The 7,457-nt window shown below is 39.1% G+C and overlaps 1 pseudogene; it reads right to left on the bottom strand.

Moving 5' to 3' along the window:
- Nucleotides 1-4,656: 4,656 nt before the first annotated feature.
- Nucleotides 4,657-4,755, bottom strand: LOC130037012 (uncharacterized; annotated as a pseudogene).
- Between the last annotated feature and the right edge of the window lie 2,702 nt (nt 4,756-7,457).

Genomic DNA, 7,457 nt, shown 5'->3' with positions numbered 1-7,457 from the left:
TGAAAAACACTTAGAAACTTGTGAAACAGGTGTAGGGTGGAATGGAATATATGTTCAAGGAGAACACTTGTTTAACAAAGCAAGCAAAGAGAGACATAGAGAAAGGAAGCACGGTATTTCTTCAAGGGAGAACACAAGCTTGAGGACCAAGCCCACTCTGGTAGTTTAGGAATAAGAACTTGGAGTGGTATGAACTTAACTTGTGCACTTTACGGGAGAACCTGAGTGAAACTATTAGAAGTACGTTCAGGAGCATGATAAACTGGAGTCTGCACTTGGAGGGAGGAGGGTAGAGATTTCTTTGGGGAGATCCGGACTATGGAGAACAGTAATATTATAACATTAATGATAGTATCGTACCGTGGGATTCCAATAAAATCTTTAACAGTGGCGTCAGATATGATAACATTCTTAGGTATTTGGATTTCCTGCGGAAACAACGGGAAAGCTGAGTTTATGCACTGGATGCCTCAGCCTGAAACAAGGTCAACAAGTCATGAATGAAAAATTTCAAGTTAGATGGATCAAGGATTCTGATCCCAGTGGAAGGCTAGCTTTCGGGTGGACAATTTCTACTGATGGCCTGATGTAGATTCTGATCCTCGGACATGTAACAGAAAGGAGGTAGTGACAGGTATCCTCAGAAGTGAAGCCTCTGAGACAGAATTCATTCATGCCAACATACGGGTTATCAATGTTTGCTCATGGCTGCTACCCTTATAACATGTCATCCAATGGTTTTATGGTTTCAATTTACTGTGTAAATATAAAGATGAAGTTTCTAAATGGAAGGTAAAAATCTGAGGCCCTCAAAATGATGAATTATGGGGATGCGGGGGGGGGGGGGAGCTGGAGCTATACAGCATGTAGGGCATTTACCTTGCACACGGCCTACCCAGGTTAGATTGCCAGCATCCTGTATGTTCCCCCCCAAGCACCGTGAGGTGTAATTCCTGAGTGCAGAACCAGGAGTAAACCCTGTGCATCGCCACGTGTGACCCAAAAACACACACAAAAAAAGATGATGACTTGCCTTTAGATATTTTGAAGTCAAGTAGAAACAGCCAGAAATCTCCCCAGAAAAGAGTTCTCCTGGGTCGAAAACATCATCACCTCTAGCGTGAGAAGATACAGAAAATAAGGTTTCCATTTTATGCCAAGTTAAAGCAAGCCAGACATGATCTTGGAAAGTTTGGCAAAGGAAAGCATGGCTATAGGAAGGATAAGGTGACAACTGAGGCTTAGAGGTAAAATATACAAGAGAAGCAAAGGTCAAGAAGTAGGCGGTACAGTGGCGACAAGGTATACTAAGAAGAGCATTTTTTAAAAAATAAAATGCAATGACACATCAAATAAGACCTTTTTAAATGTTTCAGAACAGGGATATAACTCAGTGATAGAGCATTTGCCTTCCATTGTATGATGATCTGGGATTGATACTTAGCATTGCAAACAGCATTATTTTTTAATTTTTAATTTCTTTCTTGCTTGCTTCCTGGCTTGCTTGCTTTTTTGGTTTTTTGGGTCGCACCTGGCTACGTATAGTGGTTAATTTTTATTTTTAAAAAGACTTATAATTTTACCTTTTTACCTGTGGTTTAAAAGGAAATCTAAAATATTTTAGAGTAAATATATGTGAGGAAGAATAAAATTCACAGGAACTACTTAGTGTTCTTAATGATACAGGAATCAGAATTTTGAGGTTAATTGTATGGGTATTGCATAAATAATTTTTCCCCATTACGTGGGCTCTCTTTTTATCATGGGCACCATTTTTTCTAAGTTGCAGAAACTTCTTAGTTTAATGTAGTCTCATTTGTTTATCTTCACTTCCTCTTCCTTGGTCAGTGGTGTTTCATTCTAGAAGTTTCCATTAGCTTGAATGTCATGAAGGGATCTTCCCACATTTTTCTCCATATATCTTAAGAATTCAGGTATGATATTGAGGTCTTTAATACATTTGATCTGACTTTGTGCCTGGCACTATAAAGAGATCTGAGTTCATTTTTTTTGCATGTTGCTGTCCAGTTTTCCCAGCACCAGTTGCTGAAGAGAGTTCCTAGCTCAACTTCATATTTCTTGAGCCGTTATGAAAGATTCGGTAATAATAATCTGAGGGCCAGCGTCAGGATATTTGACTATATTCCATTGTTCTGAGGCCTGTCTTTATATGAATGTCATGATATTTTGATTACTACAACTTTGTAGTAGGGTTTGAAGTTGGGGAAGGTGTTCCCTTCTTCTTTTTACCAAAGATTGCTTTAGCTCTTCATGGGAGAGAAGGTTGTGTATGAGTTTCAAGAGTGTTTAATCAATTTCTTTGAAAAATATCATGGGTATCCTTATAGAATGTGCATTAAATCTTTATAGAGCTTTGGGGTGTATTGCCATTTTGACAGTACTGAATCTCTCAATCTATGAGCATGGGATGTGATTCCATTTCCTCATATACTCTCTTTTTTCGTGAAGTAGTGTTTTGTAGGGTTTTTTTTTTGGTATAGTTCCTTAACCTTTTTAGTTGATTCTAATATACTAGATTTTCTGAGGTATTATTGTGAATGGGATTGTTTTTCTCTATCTCTTTTTTCTCTTTCATTATTAATATATGGGAAAGCCATGGAGTACCGGATATTACTTTTGTAATATGCTACTTTACTAAACAAATCTATTGTTCCCAGGTGCTTTTTTGTAGATTCTTTGGGATTTCCTAAGTATAGTATCATGTCGTCTCCAAATAGTAAAAGCTTGAGTTCTTCCTTTTTTATCTGGATGCCCTTGATATCTTTTTTTTTTTTTACCGAAATCATATGGCAAGTACTTCAAGTACTATGTTGAATAGGAGTGGTGAGAGTGGGTAACTTGTTTTGTGCCTGATTGTATTCTGGGATTCTAGCTCATTGATTTCTGCTCCAAGCCTTTAGTTTTTCCCCATTGAGAATAACGCTTGCTTTGGGTTTGTGGTAATTTGCTTTGACTAGATTGAGGAAAGTACTTTCAACTCCCATTTTGTTGAGAGTTTTTCATCATGAAGAGGTGCTGGATGTCATCAAATGCTTTATCTACATATATTGATATGATCATATGACTATCTTTATTTTATTGAGATGGTGTATTCTGTTGATTGACTAGAGAATGTTAAGCCATCCTTGCATCCCCAAGATAAACCTACTTGCTCATAGTGTGTGATCTTTTGTTGAGTTACTGGATTCTCTTTGCTGGTATTTTCTTGAGAATCTGTGTATCTGTATTCATCAAGGAAATAGGTCTGTAATTTTCTTTTTTTGTGGTGTCTCTGTCTGTTTTGAGTATTAGGGTGATCGTTGCCTCATAGAAACTATTTGGGAGTATTTCTGATTCTTCAATTTCCTGGAAAATCTTGAAAAATGTTGGCAGCATTTCCTCTTTAAAGGTTTGAAATATTTCACTATTGAATCCATCTGGGCCAGGGATTCTGTTTGGGGGGGATACTTTTGACCATCATTTCAATTTCCTTGGTAGTGATAGGTTCAAGTATTCCAAATCTTCTTGGTTCAACGTTGGGAGGCAATTGGAATCCAAAAATTTATTAATTTATTCAAGATTCTCTCATTTCCTGCTGCAAAGTTTCTCAATATAATCTCTGATGATCCTATGGATTTCTGTAGTTTCTATTAGGATATGCCCATTTGCATTCCTGATTTGATTTATTAGAATTCTTTCTCTTTGTTAATTTGAGAGGCTTCTCGTGGTTTATTGATCTTATTTATTTTCTCAAAGAACCAGCTTTTGCTCTTATTGGTCTTTTGGATTGTATTTTGGGATTCTAGCTCATTGACGTCTGGTACAAGTTTTATTATTTCCTTCCTCCAGCCTAGTTTGGACTACTTTTGTTGGTCATTTTCCAAAATCTTGAGCTCTAATTAATTCATGTAGATCCTCTCTTTCTTCCTGATGAATTCTGGCAGAGCTATACTCTTTCCTATTAACACTGCTTTTGCTGTGTCCCACAAGTTCTGGTAGCTCGTGTACTCATTCTCATTTGTTTCTGGAAACTTTTTATTTCCTCTTTGATTTCTTCTCTAAGCCAACAGTTGTTCATTACTTCCCTTAAAGAAAATATTTCCTTGCTGAGCTTTAGTCTGTTTGATCTACTGAGAAGTGACAAAGTAGTGTTGAAATCTCCAACTAGTATTGTGTTGCTATCAATGTTTTTCTTTAAGTCAATTAGAAGTTGTTTTTAAGTATTTTGCTGGTCTGTCATGAGGAGAATCTACATTGAGGAGGGTGAGTTTTTTCTGATGTACAGATCCCATGATCATGAAGAAATGACCTTCACTGTCTCTTATAACCTATAGCCTGAAGTCCATGTGGTCTGATACTAGTATGGCCACTCCAGCTTTGTGGAGGTGTTCTTTTCTTTCTTGAAGAATTGTTTTCCAGCCTTTGAATTTGAGCCCATGGTTGCTTTGATTGTTCAGAAGTGTTTCTTCAGGCAGCAGAATGTTGGGTTCAGTTTTATAATTCATCTTCCCATTCTGTGCCTCTGAATTGGCACATTTAGTCCATTGACATTGAGAGAGATTGTTGTGATGGGGATTTGTGCTATCTTTATGTAGAATTTTTGTACTTGTGCGGATTGTCTTAGCTTAAAGTAGCCCTGTTAATTCTTCTTGCAACAACAATATGGAACACTTTACAAGTTTGCATGTCATCTCTGTGCAAGGACAATGCTAATCTATGTATCATTTCAATTTTAGTATATATGTCATCAAATATAGTATGAGTTAATTTTTCCATATTTTTCTCTACTTATTAATTTGAGGGTTGTCCTTACTCACTCCTATGGCAGACAGTGATTCATAAGCAAGGTATGTATTTCAAAGCAGCTTGAATAGATAGATTTAGAACTTTAATGTCCCAGAAAGAAAAATATGGTTTTTACCATATTATCTTTTTCCATACCCAAGGCATCAGTTTTACAAAATAATTCTTTTGGAAGATAGTATATGAGTCTTGTTTAATGCCCTTCCCTGAAACCTTCATTAAGACCATTAAACTAGAGCCTTTTGCTGTTCTCACCTCAGTCCCTTGTACATCTCCGGGAAAAGGTGGATGGTGTTGTCTGCAATTTGACCACCTTGAATGTAAGTCGGATTTTTCTCCTGAATGAAGAGGTGAGGAGCATATTGATGATTTCATTCCACCTTATTACAAGTTCAACTTGAAAGGAAGGTGAGACTCATGAGGCTCCTGTAAAGGACAGAAAAAAGGGTCTCAGTGAAGTTTAATGGCCAACACATATTAGCAACACAGATGACTCAAAGTAGCCTGTGTGCATCTTTGTGTATAGTGAGTTTCATATCTACTGATAGTGATTCTCAGTCATGACACACAGGCAAAACAGACCTGTAATTAAAAATCTAGTTCTCTGAGCAGAGTGGGGTCTCTGAGGTGATTGAACAAGTGTATAGTAATTTATTACTAAGCACATAAGTAGTTTGAATGATGTGTACTTTTCGATCTAAAATTAATTCCAAATATGTCTAAAATTACAGTGTCCTGACCCCGCACCTGGCTTTCCTCACCTGGGCACCTTGGAAGGGTCGGGGCTAGTTTCCCTCACCTCCTGATTAGAGCCCCGGTAGCTGATGAACTCTGCTACCAGCTATAGGTACGCTTAAGACCACTCTCCCCAAGCTTGAAGGAGCCTCATGCATGAAGGAATTGGAAGCAGAACCTGTGTAAACACACAAAAAATAAAAGGCCGGTGGTCTGGCCGTTTCCCCACTCCACGAAGGTCAATGGCGATGGTCAGGAGATGGAAGGAAATGGGGGCCAGGCTGGTTGTTCCTAGCAGCAGGTTATTACATGGAAGAGATGTATGACATGGAGGCCTCAGGAATCCTCAAGCACGTGCGCGCACTGTGAGCCCGGAAGTTCCCCTTATATAGATCATAGAACCTCTAAAAGGCGCATTACAGTGAATTCATAAAAGGAGTTACAGAAAGAACATTGAGGCAGCAATCCATATGTTGTTTCTTTACATCCACATTGTTTCCTTACATCAGCAGGCCAGTAATACTGGCCTCTAGAAAGAAGATACAAAGCCAAACTGAAACCTTTCACAAGCACTTTCACAAGCTGTAAGCACCTTGATTTGCATCCCAAAGAACAGCCTGGCTAGAGCTGGGAATCTATATCCCAAAGATCAGTCCTGACTAGCACCTGAGATCTGCAGATCTAAGACCAGCTAGGTTTCTGAGAGAAAAGGCAAACTGTCTCATTATACTGAAATCATTTACTGAAGGCAGTTTGAAGGGGAGAAACAGTCTCATCCAAGCTAGTCAGGACACACAGGAAAACAGCTTCTAGGAGGTGTTTCTCCTCTCCTTGTCCAACCAACATATAAGCATATATAATATTAATCATTTTGTATGAACACAGTAAGAAATGCATTGAGCTTATAGAATTGCTCTTCTAGGGCCATTTCAATCTCAGACTGCAGTGCTCAGGCCAGATATCTTTCCTATTCCTAGCAGCAGGGCCCCTAATGTCGTCGTTACTTTTGGATCATGACATCATTTGCCTATGATCCATCTCTTAACTTATAGTTAAGAATCGTGGCACCTTGGCCTGGCCCATCGCGATGCCAGGGTAGCACATAACTTACCGGCTTGCCCTTGTTCCATCCAGTCCCACGTCGGGACCCTGCCCTTGGGGTACTAGGAAGTGAGGGCAACTGAGGCTTAAGTTGAGAAGGCAGATGCCCAGGAGTGAATAATATTCAAAGCCAATCAATTCCTAAGTTACAAAGCATATTAAGTAATTGTCTTCCTGTACCAATACAAAAGGACATTGCATTAAGGTAAACTGTTCAAAACACACAAGGAGACGGAGGAAGGCAATATTAACTTACAGTATAGCTTCAGTGTCTAAGAAGGAGGAGACCTTACAAATTGGTTGGGGAAGAGAGCATAGAAGTGGTTACAGACAGACAAAGTAATGGGAGTGTCTCGGGAGCACTGTGATGGGTGCAATTTGATAAACCTAAGCTCCATATACTCCAACAGAACCCAGGTGTATGGGAACAGGGGATGAGATCTCCAAAGCTGCTCAGATCAAGAATGGACCCCCTCCATCAAGATCCACCATCTTCTAGTAGCTAAATGTTACAACCACGAACTGCCCCTGGAGCCATGTCATCCCATCAATGGCCAAGATCCAGAGATTGGATATTGTTGATAAGATAACAACTCTTATTGTTCAGTTCTCACTCTCAGAGAACCTGGTAGGCTTCTGCGAGTATCATGCCTGCATGGCAGAGTCTGTGTTTCTGGTCACTGTTTCTTTTGAGGTACAGAAGCTGCTTAATTTAAAATAGTCCCCTTTGTTTATCTCTGTTTCCAGTTGCTTGGCAAGTGGCGTGTTATCTTTGAAGATACCTTTAACTTCAATGTCGTGGAGGGATATGCCGACCT

Source organism: Sorex fumeus, unplaced genomic scaffold, assembly GCF_029834395.1.
Source record: "Sorex fumeus unplaced genomic scaffold, SorFum_2.1 ptg000070l, whole genome shotgun sequence".
Lineage (NCBI taxonomy): Eukaryota > Metazoa > Chordata > Mammalia > Eulipotyphla > Soricidae > Sorex > Sorex fumeus.
Note: the sequence above shows the minus strand (reverse complement) of the source record. Positions and strands in the feature narration are given on the sequence as shown.